Below are 15,543 nucleotides of genomic sequence, written 5' to 3'. Positions count from 1 at the left end.
TAAAATAATTTGATTTGTTGGGGCCTAGGATTCTCTACTTTAAAAAAATATTTTGCCAGCACCGTGGCTCAATAGGCTAATCCTCTGCCTGCGGCGCCAGCACACCAGGTTCTAGTCCCAGTTGGGGTGCCGGTTCTGTCCCGGTTGCCCCTCTTCCAGTCCAGCTCTCTGCTGTGGCCCAGGAAGGCAGTGGAGGATGGCCCAGATCCTTGGGCCCTGCACTCGCATGGGAGACCAGGAGGAAGCACCTGGCTCCTGGCTTCATATTGGCGCGGTGTGCCACTGCAGCATGCCATTGGAGGGTGAACCAACGGTAAAGGAAGACCTTTCTCTCTCTCTCTGTCCACTCTGCCTGTAAAAAAATTATATTTTTATTTATGTAAAAAGTACACAGAGTATCAGGGGCTCAAGTAGTTGGACCATCCTCTGCTGCTTTCCCAGGTGCATGAGTATGGAGCTGGATTGGAAATGGAGCAGTGGGGACTCGAACCGGCACTCTGATACGGGATGCCAGTGTCACAATCTGCTGCGCCACCATGCTGGTCGCCAGGAGTGCCTGTTTTTTAAGTTATCTGTTAACAGCAAAAACCTGAAGTCCTCATCCCTTGGTCTCAGACTGTGCACTTCTTATATATACGGTCACTGAAGATTTAGGTAAGATGAGGTTATCCCGAGGTAGGATACGTCCCTGATCCTCCATGACTGCTGTTCTCCTAAAAGAAAGGCCGCATGGACAGAGAGACATGGAGAACTCCATGAGAACATGACGTGAGAGGTGGGAAGCAACGCATCCGTAAGCCAAGGAATGCCACAGACCCCTGCAAACCACCAGGAGCTCAGAAGGCGGCTCAGGCAGATACCTCCTGAGAGCCTCCGGCAGAAAGCAAAGCTGCCAACACCTTAATCTCAGATCTGAGCTGGGGGTGGGGGAGGAACGCCTGTTCTAAGCCATCCAGGGTGGGTAGGTAGGGTTGTCACAAGAGCTGCAGCACACTCACAGAGCGTTCCACAGCAGCTGCTCTGCACAGCCTGGTTAAGACCAACCACACCCACACTATCAGGTCTGCCTTTACTCTTTCATAATCTTTGACATCATGCATAGATAAACGCCTAAAGAAAATTCCCTTTTAAAAAATATTTACTTGTCTATTTGTGAGGCAGAGTTAGAGAGGGAGAGACACACCAAGAGAGAGATCTTCCATCTGCTGGTTCACTCCCCAAATAGTTGAAATACCAGGACTGTGCCAGGCCAAAGACAAGAGACTAGAACTCTATCCCGGTCTCCCACATGGGTGGCATGGACCCAAGCACTTGGGTCATCTTCCCCTGCTTCCCCAGGCACATTGCCAGGGAGCTGGAGTCAAAGTAGAGCAGCCAAGATTTGAACCGGCGCTCATATGGGATGCCAGCACTGCAGGCGATGGCTTAACCTGCTACACTACAATGTCAGCCCTTCAATTACATTAATATTGGACACACAGCATGACGTTTAAATATGGCTGAGAGGCAGGAAGTATATCTAACCTAATACTTTAAAGCATTTTTTTATATCCTGATTTTATTACTCTCCACTGCAAATATCCTCATTAGAGCAGGGGTTCTGAAATGCACCAGAAATGATACATTTTTCCATTATTTAGAGCGAACATTATCTGAATGACACTGTCTTTAGAAAATACCTTATTACACAGGGCATTCACTAATTTTGCCCAGTCTCTGAGAAGTTACCTGTTCATTACAAAAACCTCAAACAACGAACTTCTACAATAGGAAGGAAGGCTCTCCCTAAACCCACTCCCCAAGCAGAAGCTCTGGGTAGTCAGTATTTATCCTTCCACGACTTGGGAATATTAAAAATGTTCTAATCCGTGCCAGCACTGTGGTATAGCTGGTAAAGTCACTGCCTGTGGCACCGCCATCCCATATGGGTACAGGTTTGCATCCTGGCTACTACTCCTCTTCTGATCCAGCCCCCTGCTAATGCTCCTGGGAAAGCAGCAGAGGATGGCCCAAGTTCTTGGGTCCCTGCACCCAAGTGGGAAACATAGAAGAAGTTCCTGGCTTAAGATCGGCCCAGCTCTGGCTACTGCGGCCATTTGGGAAGTGAACCACAGGTTGCAAGAAATCTCTGCCTCTCTCTCTAACTCTGCCTTTCCAAAATAAACCAATTTTTTAAAAAAAATTCTGCTTATTTTCCTGTTTCAGAAATGGGAGCACACTGCTTACGTAAAGTGACAACCTGTTCATTCCAGTTAACAGAACAAAGACATTTTGATGGGATGGAATCAGATTTTTACCTCCACATGGTAAATAATCACCCAGTATCTGAAACTACTCGGTATACTTGTTCTATTTTAGCCACCCATCACTATGATTACTTCACACAGGGGACACTGCACACAATCAAGTGTCCCCTTATGGAAATAACTTTACTATTGATTTTTTATTTATTTTCATTTTATTTGAAAGGACAAGATCAAGACAGAGACAGAGGTCGAAAAAATGCCCATCTGTTTGTTCACCTTGCAAATGCCGATAAATGCCCAGACTGGGCTAGGCAGAAGCCAGGAGCCTAGGGCTCAGTGTCCCACGTGTGTGGCAGGGACCCAAGTACTTGAGCCATCACCTGCTGCCTCCCAGGGTGCACCAGCACAAAGAAGGGCTGGAAGAGACATCAGGACTCTAAACAGTCACTTTGAAAGGGGACATGGTTGTTCAAAGCTGCAAGCAAAAAGCTGTGCCAAATGCTCACCTCTAACTTCACCTGCATAATTTTGGAGAGTGCAAGACATGAGGGCAGCTATGGTTTTAACCTCCTAACCATCTCACTGTATCCAGAAACAATTCGGGGGTTACGCTCCATTCACTATCACACGGACTTCTCACAGGCTGCGAACCAAAACCCACCTGCATATTCCAAGGAACGTGACACCTATCCTTCCCAAGATGCTACTCGCTGTAAATTATTTTCCAAGCTGAAAATCCTTTAGCAAGAGTGATAGGCAAGCGTATGACACAAGGAGAGGAACTCGGTGGGAGAGATGCCTGGAAGCTGATGCTGACGGCTGCCTTGTGGGGGCCCCAGGCAGCACGCATGATGCCGACAGACCCAGGCACATGCACACAGGTGTAAAGTATTAATCAGGCCTGACAGCTCCCATGCTGCGGAATTCATCACGTGAACTCCGCAACACACACAGATGCTGAGAGCCGCACCTGCCTCCGCTCCCTTGGCTCATGAGCGGCATGGGGGCTTCATTTGTCAAACTTGACTCTCAGGTTTAAGGAAAGAGTCCTCCACAACAAAATCAATGCATTTTAAGCATCCAGGATATTCACTGCCCCTGCCCCTTGGAAAGCTCACCATGAAACTGCAACAGTGTTGCAATAGCAGTTACTGTGGTAACATAACACATAATTGAAGTTTAAGGAAGCCAAGATGCTCAATTAGCAAGGTACACACACACACACACACACTCCCATACAAGAGATATTTTTTTTAAATAATCTTGAAATGGTATTTTTATATTAAAAAACATGCCTGGGGAGCAGCCCATTTTGATGGCCTATAATTACTTGATACGTATTTGTTAAGTGAACCAATGTACTATTTTATTTTTTGATGAATGTGATAGAGAAAGGCGCCATAGTACAACAACAGGGGAGTTAAAATCATGGGTCTCTCCTAACAGTAACGTCTGAGTCCACTGCTCGGACAACAGAGATGCCAGGAGCGCCCCACAAAGCCGAGAGCAGGGACATGGTCACCACACCAAGGGAAGGGCAGGATGCCGTCCACACCTACAAGGGAGTGTTAGCCAACTGAAAAAGCAAGCAAGCTCTGGCAAATGCTGTAAGGGGAAGAACTGGAAGACACCACACTAAGCAAAACAAGCTAGTTACAGAAGGGCTAGCACGGAACGATTCCACTGACAAAGGCTGCTTAGGTTAGTTCAAATCAGAGAGACACAGTAAAGGGGCAGCTGTGGCGGCTGGGCAGTTAGCACTGAATAGTCACAGAGTTTCAGGAGCCTGAGTACTGTAGACAGCTGGGGTGACAGGAACACATTAGGAATATGTTTAATACCAATGAGCTGCACACTTAAAATGGTTATGATGGCAAATGTGACGCTATGTGTGTGTTATCATTCCAAGGGAAAAAAAAAACAGAAAATGGGATGGGAACAGGAAAAAGGGAGCCAGGAGCCACATGAAAAAGCTCTCCGTGATCAAAGCTGGGACCACTTGGATGGTATGTGCTTGAGATTACAACCCAAAGTGTATGACAGACAGACAGACCTGAGTCCACGCCAACATAAATAAATAATTCAACCAAAAATCTAGGGAGAAGCAAACATTCCTTACAAAAAATTACCCCAACATGGCAGAGGATACATACACTCACAAGCATACTCACACTTAGACATTTATGCACATGCACACATTTACATGAACATGTGCACATATATGCGCAGAACGCATTCATACATATACACATATGTACACGTGCACACATATACAACACACGTGCAAATACAGAAGAGCGTGTACAGATACATAAATGTGCATACACACCCACATACATAGCAAAGCATGTGCACACTTGCATACATATGTACATGTGCACACGCACATCCCTCTGCCATGCAGTCCGAGTTCATTCTCCTCTCCCCGAGCGTGGGCTGCACTCAGTCACCCACATGCAAAGCCTCAAGTAGGGGAGAGGAAGCAGCAGCGATTTTGCTGTGGACAACCCTGGCCAACAGCACCCTGATCGAGTGACCCTGTGACCTCCCCACTGACAGGCCGTGTGGATGTCAGGTGCCTCCCAACGACATGGACAAAGTGGGGAGGGAAGCTCCACTCTGCAGAATTCCTCTGTGCCCTAAGGATAGCCCACGTCAAACCATGAGGAACACATCACGCACACCCAAACTCAGGGATAATTTAGTACATATTTGATCAGTACGTGAGGCTATTGATAGCACATCAGACAAAGCAAGACTGAGAAGCCATCTGAGCCGAGAGAGACACCTGGGGAGTCCACACAGCTGGAGGCCTTGTGGCACCCTGCGTGAGGGGCCGCAACAGAGGGAAAGGCAAGCTCCAGGGACAGAGCTCACAGCACTGCACTCAGGATGGCTTCTGAGTTTCCACAAACACCATGGAGATGCCAAACACTAACATCAGGGGACAGTTGGTGAGCGGGTAGGAGGCTGGAAACCTAGCCTTATGGTACTTTTTTTTTTGACAGGCAGAGTGGACAGTGAGAGAGAGAGAGACACAGAAAGAAAGGTCTTCCTTTGCCATTGGTTCAACCTCCAATGGCCGCCACGGCCCGTGCGCTGCGGCCGGCGCACCACGCTGATCCGAAGCCAGGAGCCAGGTGCTTCTCCTGGTCTCCCATGGGGTGCAGGGCCCAAACACTTGGGCCATCCTCCACTGCACTCCTGGGCCACAGCAGAGAGCTAGACTGGAAGAGGGGCAACCGAGACAGAATCCGGCACCCCGACCGGGACTAGAACCCGGTGTGCCGGCGCCGCTAGGTGGAGGATTAGCCTGTTGAGCCATGGCGCCGGCCAACCTTATGGTACTTTTAAGACTATTCCAAAGTAGTGTCTATTAAACAGAACAGAAAAAGATAATCATGTCTGTGTATTATCTTATAAGTGGTAATACCCAGATTTATAAGCTGTCATTCTGTGCTGCTGCACTGCCTCTGAGGCCTTGGTAGTTAAACCCAGTACTTTAATGTGGGGTGGGTGTTCAGCCTAGCTGTGAAGACGCCGGATGGGGCACTCACAACCCATATCGGAGCGCCTGGTTTTGAGTCCCTGCTCTGTTGTGGATTCGAGCTTCCTACTAATGCCAACTCTGGGCAGAGCAGGTGAGCACACCCATTCCTGGGTCCCTGAACCATGTGGGCAGACCAAAGTTGGGCTTCCAGTTACGGACTTGGGCCTGGCCTATCCTTGCCTGTTGTGGGCATCTGGGGAGTGAGCCAGCAGAAGGGAGCTTGTTGTCTGTCCACGCTGCACTGTCTCTGTCTGGCCACTGCTCAAATAAGTAAACCATTAAAAAGAAAACCCAGCTGTGTTCCAATGAATGAAGGCAGCGACCTGTGAATGGAGACCACACACCATGTTCCATGTATGACCATCCTCCACATGAGCTCTGCCAATGCTATGTCGCATTATGAAAGGGCAGGCGGAGGGAAGGAGCTCCTTCTTCTCACAGACCAACAGTCATTCTTAAGCAGTGTGTGTGCCCAGAGTGTCCTTCCTCCTGCTCCTCCAGGAAGGCGGTGTCTGAGCCGTGTGCTGGGGTTTGACTGCGGCTCTGGGGGAAGATGCTGACTGATGGGACCACTTGGCAACCAGAGGCCGCAGTGTTTCAGACACACGGAACTCAGCAGAATGAACAGGCAGAAATGACCACACTGGTGTTCTGCAGGCCGAGATGACTTCCCTCCACAGCTCATCCTAAACTGGAGTGCCATACTTTATTCATTGTTAGGGATTTCTGTGCTATGAATTTAGGACCCAAATGGCTATAACTTATCTTTAAATTACTTCCTCAGTGGTTTCCTTAAAACTTTTAAGGCTTTATACTTCCATTTTTTTTAAAAGGGACAATAGAAAGGGGAGCATTGACTTATTCTCCTAAGAATATTTTCTCGGCCAGGGCCGTGGCTCACTAGGCTAATCCTCCGCCTTGCGGCTCCAGCACACCGGGTTCTAGTCCCGGTCGGGGCGCCGGATTCTGTCCCGGTTGCCCCTCTTCCAGGCTAGCTCTCTGTTGTGGCCAGGGAGTACAGTGGAGGATGGCCCAAGTGCTTGGGCCCTGCACCCCATGGGAGACCAGGATAAACACCTGGCTCCTGCCATCGGATCAGCACAGTGCGCCGGCCGCAGCACGCCAGCCGCGGCGGCCATTGGAGGGTGAACCAACGGCAAAAGGAAGACCTTTCTCTCTGTCTCTCTCTCTCACTGTCCACTCTGCCTGTCAGAAAAAAAAAAAGAATATTTTCTCTAATGCAGCCCAGGGGCTTCAGGCTTTATGAAACAAGGTGGGGGCTAGTACTGTGGTACAGAGGAGTACACCAGTCTGCAACACTGGCATTCATACTGGAGTAGCAATTCAAGTCTTGATGGCTCTGCTTCCAATCTAGCTCCCTGCTAATGCGCCTTGAAAGGCAGGGGGAAGATGGCCCAGGTGCTTGGGCCCCTGCCACCCACATGGGAGACCAGGGTGGAATTTCAGGCTCCTGGCATCAACCTGACCCAGCCCCAGACACTGCAGTCACTTGAGGAGTGAACCAGCAGATGGGAGAGATTTCTCTAACTCTGCCTTTCAAATAAATACAAAAATCTTTCAAATTAGGAAAGGAAAAAAAATAAAAAAGCTCAAGGTCACGTCCAAGAAGCTCACAGAGAATCCTACCTTCCCCTCCCCTTTGATTTGCAGGGCATCACTTGTGTTGCTAATGGGGCTGGCTATGAAGGAGAAGCCTTCAATCTTTTCATGGGGACAACTGTAGGATGCACAGAAACAGTGAGCCCAGCTAAAACTGTCGATGAATTTGCTTTCTTGCATTCTGTTTTTGAAGAAGAATGATTCTTGAAATAGTCTCCTACATCTGCTTCTCCATCTGTAGAAGCCACTACATGGTGTGCCCACCGCTGTGCTAAGAGCTTCATTGCAGCCCCTCAGCACACCCAGCAGCCCCCCCGGGGACCGGCTGTGGAGGGCAGGACCACAGTGCAGGAAGATGCCTGTGTCCAATCCGGGACCTGCAAGCACGTTATGGTCCTGGTTCAGGAGGAAACAATGGTGCAGGTGGAACCATGCTGCCAATCAGCTCACAAAGAGGGAAGTTCCTCTGTGTCTGCAAGGTGGCCTCACTGTGCCGACAGGGACTTCCAGTGGGCAAGAGGCCGGCAGGTGGGGAGTGTCGCAGTGAGATGATGGGAGGAGGGCCTCCCTGGCCACTGCTGGCTGTCAAAGTGGAAGCAGCTGTGGACCAAGAGAGGTGGGCAGCTTCTACATGCTGAGAAGGGCAAGGACAGGGAGTCTCCATCAGGACCTCAGGACGGGAGCACAGCCTTCTGACATAGTGGTGCTCACACTGTGGACTTCCGACCTCCAGAACTGTTGATGAGGTAGTTCTGCTGAATAAAGCCACGTTGCTCCTGGCATCTGTGAAAGCGGCCATAGCAAATTCATACAGATGAAACAGCCAATCCCATGTTTGTAGATAAGAAAACAAAACAAAAACTCCACACAGCAGTGAGCAACACCACCAGGAGTTACACCATCCTTTATGGCTCCAAAAGACTGGTCCCCTCCTTGCCCTGTGGGACACGGTACTGCTTTACTTTGAAATACATCACTTATTACAGATATCTACCACTGGTTCTAACAAAAATCATTGCTGTCCTGGAAAGAAGTTGAGAAAAAAGGATTAGTCCAAAAATACAAACTCAAGTTGTGCCTTGTGAGACTTAAGAAAACGGGGAGTTACTGATGAGACCTGTTTCTTGAGCACTTACGGTTTGGGGCATTTTCTATACATCGTCTCATTCAGTTTTCCCGAAATTCTGCATAGTGAAGACTATTTTTCAATGTATGAAATGATAAAAACGAGGGGGGATCCATCATCCAGCAAAGCTTGCACAGTGTAGGGCAGAGCCGAGGCTTCAAGCCAAGCCTATTTCTTTCTTCGAGCTTGCATCTCTTCTGGTTCAGGATGCTGCCAATTCCCAAAGCAAGGATGTTTGTGCAAAATGATAACATAAAAAGCTAAATGAGGACACAAGGCACCTTAAGTATATCCTCCCCGGTCCATGATAGCTCATTAGCAGGTGAAACATGATTATTTTTGGTCTTTACTATTGCCAGTGAATTTTGGAACCAAGTATTGTATGTGGAAACCAGAAAATGTGGAAATAACTATTTTTGTCTTATTTGCATACATGCATATACACATAGGCAGACACAAAACATGAAGACAGGGAGTGAGGAGGGAGGGAAGGAAATAGAGTCCTAAGGGAGAGTCGTTTCTCTACAATGACTGTGATACAGTTGTCAGGTTATAAATAACATTTATATTAAATGCATCAGTATATAGTAATGCTCAGTGTTTTAAAAATCTGAGTATGGAAGCTAAAATTCCCTTTCTCTTTCAATTCTAAGGAGCAGGATGAGTAGTTTCTGAGGGATCCAATGTCCACTCCAGCCTCCTCGTCTCACTGCTTATGCTGGTGGTCACCAGGCACTCAGCTACTCATGGATGAATTCTCCAGGGAGCTTGTAAAAAACCAGAGGCCTGAGTTCCATGCTCAAGGGTGACTATTCAGGAGATCTGGAAAGTGGTGTCCATGGATTTTAAAATGTGGAGCCCCAGAGTCATCAAGATTAGAATTTGCCAGGATAGGTCCATTCCAGAAGGTTGGCTCTCCGATGCACTGCCACGCAGGGAGCATCAGAAGCAGGGACCCATGTATGCCCAAGCTCAGTCTCTGTTGGCCTGTTCCAATCTCTGCCCTTCCCTCTTCCCAACACGAGTCCCTGAGTTATGGCAGGTGATTCAGCTACCAAATGCACACTTCAGAGTATGTCTCCCGTGGGTCATTTTACAATGTAATGCCAGTCTGATCACAAGCTCCATGAAGGCAGGACTGCATCCGACCTGCTCACTGCACAGCATCTGTACTCTGTTGAGCCTGGCTGAATCCTGTGGTTGTCATCATTCACTCTGTATCAACTCATCCTGTCTGAGGAGCAGCAACACTGTCATGACCAAGCCACTGAGTGGCCGTACCTGGGTACAACCCCATCTCTCCATACTTCCCTCTTCAAGGCTTTCTCAAGATTACAAACACAAATCAGGCAGAAAGCTGATGTCACAGCCATGCCAGCCTTGACCCATGGTCTGTGCTTGATAATATAATAAAAAAGAAAATAAAGTAGAAGTCAAACCATGTGTACAGCAATGAAAAACATTACCACAGCATAACTGTAAAACCTAATGTTATAAGGCTGGCACCTAGCGGGTTAAGCCTGTAAGGCTGGCATCCCACATGGGCCCTGGTTGCAGTCCTGACTGTTCCACTTTTGACTCAGCTCCCTGTTAACGCACCTGGGAATGAAGTGGAAGATGGCCCAAGTGCTCGGGCCTCTGCACCCACTGGAAGTCGTCCCTGGCTCCTAGCTTCTGCCTGGCCCAGTCCCAGCTTCCACAGCCATTTGAGGAGTGAAACAGCAGATGGAAGATCTCTCTCTTTCCCTCTCCCTCTCTAAATGTCTTCCAATTAAATAATTTAAAAAATCATAAAAAGCACTAATATTACATTGGGAAGGTGAAATGATGGTTATTTTTCTCCTTTTTTTTGCTTTCTAAAATGTATGTGTTGAATTTATTATGTTACCTTTTTTAAAGTTATCCACTAATTTGATCATACTAATCTTAAGCACAAAGTAACTGGTAATAAATATAGAATTTTGGAATCACATCTTATCGGACCTTGGAATACTATAAAATTTTAGAATTATAGAAGACATCTAGACAAAAAGGAAAGGGGGATACACAGTGGTCCTCCTAGCACACTGTGCATTTGTTCTGGGATTCACCTGGTATCAAAATCCTCAGATGTCCAAGGTTCTTACATACAATGGTGTAGTATTTGAATATAGCCCCCACACACCCTCCTATGTTTTACTCATTTCTAGGTTACTTGTTATACCTGAGCTACTGTCAACTGGAGTTACACTCCATTGCTCAGGGAATGATGTGCATATCTGAACATGTTCAATGCATTTGCAACTTCTCCCCAAATACGTTCGAACCAATGGCAGATAAAACCATGGATGTGAATCCCATGGCTACAGAGGGCCAAATCTATTTTCCAATGAATCTCACATTCCCATTACCCTAGTTAAAGAGCAATCAACACTTTGCCTTAACTTGCTGTTTATTGGTTTAGTAGCTGAAGTTGTTTTTTTTTTTTTCAGATGTATGTATTTACTTGAAAGTAAGAGTTACGGGGGGGGGGGGGGAGGGAAGAGGGAGGGAGGGAGGGAGGGAGAGGTCTTCCATCCAATGGTTCACTCCCCAATTGGCCACAATGGATGGAGCTGCACCGATCTGAAGCCAGGAGCCAGAAGCTTCTTCCAGGTCTCCCACGTGGGTGCAAGGGCTCAAGGACTTGGGTCATCTTCTACTGCTTTCCCCGGCCATAGCAGAGAGCTGGATTGGAAGAGGAGCAGCCGGGACTCGAACCTCGCCCATATGGGATACCAGTGCTTCAGGCCAGGGCTTCATTAACCCATTGCACCACAGCACCTGCCCCAATTGCTGAAGTATTTTAGGCAACTCAAGCTCTTCCCATGTAATCCCTACTTCATAACTGGTGTGTGACCCTAAACTATAATAGATGCTTCATTCCATAATGACAATGCTATGGTCACATGTGACCAATCAACAGTGAGATTCACAGAATATTTTTGCAAATGAAAATTATTTCAAAGATCATACAGTCTCGGCATGGTAGTTTTCTGTCCATACACTCTCGTTTTTCTTTTTCCTGTCTAGACTGCTGAGTTTCTGTCTCCACAAAGCTGGCACACAGAGGTGAGGGGGGCGCTCGAGCAGGAAGAAGAGGAGCAGGCAGGTGGGCGCCAGAACAGGAGCCGGACAGGGCTCTCACATTACAGGGACACGCCTGTGAGTTCCCAAGAGCAGAATGGGGTGGGAGAAACGACACTCTCAGACTGGACAACCCCTGGGCCCCTTCGCACAATAGCCCACTGGCTCTGCAGGTGCGTCCGTCACAGCCTGGGATCGAAGCTCACGTAGGAAGTCCCAGCCGAGGACATCAAGGGGACATCTGATTGTGCCTGTTAAGCAGCCAAAGAGCAGGGCAAGAAGCAAGAACTGCAGCCAATTTTCCAGATGCTAATCCTACATGTAAGGGCATCTTTCTGTCCACCATTCATATCCAGATGCCTTTACCAACAGGAAGAAAAGGGTAGGGGCAGACCCTCGCTACCCAGATGGTCCTCAGACCAGATGTTCCCAACCCTGACTGCCCTTGACAACCTCCTGGGGAGTGGAGCAAGTCCTGATGCCCAGTGCAATCCCTGCCCATCGGAGCCACACAGCAGTTTCCTGTGAAGCTCTCAAGATGATTCCATTGAGTTAGTGCTGGGATCTGACTTTACAAGATCTTAAATCAACAGCCCAAGCAGACCACACAAACAGAAATGTGTATTGTGCACAGGGGCCTTCACAGTGGATTCTCATAACAAATATTTTTTTTTTTGAGATACTTCACATAACATTGTGATTTCTAGGTTCTCTTAAGACCTGCAGCTCTGGCGATTTGGGTTGCACTTCCATGTGGCCACCTTTTTCTTTGAACTGCTCTGTTCTGCCACAGAGGTGGCCCCACAAGAATGGATTTAAGTCCACCCTGCACTGAAGGAAAACCTTAATTCAGACCTGTTTGTAGATACTCAGTATATTATCTTTTTAAAAAAAAGATTTTATTTATTTGAGAGGTAGAGTTACAGACAGTGAGAAGTAGAGACAGCGAAAAATCTTCCTTCTACTGGTTCACTGCCCAAATGGCCACAATGGCTGGAGCTGCACCAATCTGAAGCCAGGAGCCAGGTGTTTCTTCCTGGTCTCCCGTGTGGGTGCAGGGGCCCAAGTACTTGGGCCATCTTCTACTGCTTTCCCAGGCCATAGCAGAGAGCTGGTTCGGAAGAGGAGCCGCCGTGACTAGAACCGGTGCCCATATAGGAAGCCAGCGCTGCAGACGGAGAATTAACCTACTGCACCACAGCACCGGCCCCATATACTCCTTATAGTATCGACAGAACCATTCAACTATGACCATGATTATTTCTCATTCAAAAATTTTTTTTGTGCCACTGGGGTGGAGAATAGATCACAACATGACATAAACACTCAACAGAAACGAGCGAAACTGCAAGGCTCCTTTTTCTTACGGATGTGCTGATAAAAAGCTGCGCTAAGTGCACTGGCATGAGTGAGGATCTCCAGTCCCTGTGCTGGTTCTACTGCTCATTCATCACAGGTCTTTAAGCAGGGTCGGTAGCCACTGAGCGATTCTGTGTGCCTTTGATGGATGTGGGCTTCCATTCTCTTTTGTTCTTATGTTCTCCATTTTTCTAAATGGTACACAGTAACAGATCTCACGGAAGGGATGAAGCAGGGAGGCCAATAGGAAAACTGCATTCTCAGCTCCTCTTGAGTCCTGACATGGTTCACGGACGAGCATATGAGCTGTCCACGCTTGAGCGAGTACCTGGCCACCTTGGAGGGGAGCCAAATGGAGCCAGAATGAGAGGAGACTTCCACAGGAGTCCCAGCCTGCCCTGCAATCCTGCACATTCGCACCCTGCAGGTGGCCTTTCTGTTGGAACATCACGGCATCTTGGGGGTGTGCAGTGGAGGGATTTGGCACACCTGGATCCTTTCCCCTTGTAGCAGGAGAACCAATCCCCAAGTCATGGTATTTATCTGCCTCCCTTCTGGGTCTAGCAAACAGGCCCTGCCCAGGAAAATGAACTAGATGTTATTATTCTTATAAGCACCTTGGGGAAAAAAAGTACAAGCAACAAAATTATAAACTGGACTTCATCAAAATTCAAATGTTCACACATCCAAGCATACAATCAACAGAGTGCAAAGGCAACTCAAAGAACTGTAGGAGAGGGAGTGGGAGATGGGAGGGGTGTGGGTGGGAGGGAAGTTATGGGGGGGGGGGAGCCATTGTAATCCATAAACTGTACTTTGGAAATTCATATTTACTAAATAAAAGTTAAAAAAAAAAGAAAATATTTGCAAATCGTGTAGCTGATGGGATTCATATCCAGACTATACAGAGAACTCCTCATACTCCATAATTGCAACAGCAAACAACCCAGTTAAAAATGGGCAAAGGCTGTTAACAGCCACTACCAAACAGAAGGCTTGCAAGGGGCCGATGAATGGCTTAGAAAACAAACAACAGAAAAGTGGGATTCTGTTCCTTCCTTCATGCCAAGCTTGCATTTATCCACTCCACACTGTGTGCCCCACGTCACCTTGCCAGAGAGAAGAGTTGTTTCTCTGAACGGCCTGAGTGCAGAATTTGGCCCCATGGCCAGAGGGCAGGGCACTGTGCTTTAAAAGATGCAAATGTTGTCTCCTTTCCACCCTTCTCCCTGTAGCACCCTGTGTGATCCACAGTGCAGAACTGCTAGGCTGAGGAAGGCCCAGGTGGCCACGTCCCTTCTGTCTTGCTCTTGCCCTCAACACACACATGTGGCAGGCTATGTTTACATGCAGCCTCTTCTGCTGACCTGACCTCTCCCCCTCTGTGACATCTGTCCCTGAGTGATGCTGTCCCCAGGGCCAGTCTGGGAATGAGAGGCGACGGGAGAGATTTCCTTGTAGCCTTTGACCAGAGCTGACTTCAGGGATGGGGCTTGCAAGGCAGTAATCACAGCACACCTGGTATAGAGAGTTCCTAGTACACAGTTCACCTAGGATTCCTACAGGAAGAGAAGAAAGAGCAAACAAAGATTTACGTCTCTCCTAGGATCTGGGCGTGCCACCAACAGAAGCCCGAAAACCCTCACCTTGATCTCTGTTAAGTTTTATAAAAGCAAGTGAACATGAAATTCTCCTGAAAGTTCATCAGAGACAATCCCTAAGTTGCTCAGATGCTAAAATGCTAACGTACACATCACAACCCAAGCTGGATTCATTCACCAGCTCGATTATTCTTCACCGCAAAAGACTCTTCTGTCTCCAGATCTTAAAAAAAAAAAGTCCTAAATTGGATATCTAATTCCTTTCTATTCTTCAATTTAAAGCACAAAAGCTTTAGAATTGGGCTAAACGGGTTATTTAAATCCCTAAGCTGTTTCTACTCTGTAATTTCTGATCTGACGCAAAAGTTTTAAAACATTTTTTTCCTTCATTTCCCTCCCTTCAACGCCCTTTCTCAGAGAGCCTGACTGTAATCACTTTTAAGAGGCTGTATTTTCTCTAATTTTTCTGATTCAGAGCACTGCCCAGGAGACTATGTTTAGTCATATTAGAGGCTTTTTTCAAAGATCTAATTCCCCAGTTAATATCCCAGGTGTAATTCACAAGGGCATCATTTACGGTCCTCTGAAGGGATTCTTTTGTTCTTTTCTTTCTTATGTTGTCTATGCCCTTGATCCACATAAAAGGTTATAATCTCGCTTGTTACTTATATTGTCTGTCTGTGAGGACAAATGTTTTGTCACGGGGCCGGTTCCTAAATGGTAAATCCATCCGCTGGTCATTCTATCCAACCATGATTATCGAGGTGGATTCAGATGCGCCCTGTCTGTTGTTTCGGCTCCGATGTCCCCGGCACTGATGGCAGGTTTGTAAGTAATATTAACTGTCTTTTGTAGTAAATTACATCGTGTAATCACCGCAGCGTTCATCTCTGGCCAGAGCAGTTATCAAGTGAAGCAAATAAAGGGTTTGGAGAT

Source organism: Lepus europaeus, chromosome 21, assembly GCF_033115175.1.
Source record: "Lepus europaeus isolate LE1 chromosome 21, mLepTim1.pri, whole genome shotgun sequence".
Lineage (NCBI taxonomy): Eukaryota > Metazoa > Chordata > Mammalia > Lagomorpha > Leporidae > Lepus > Lepus europaeus.
This window is presented reverse-complemented; position numbering follows the sequence as displayed.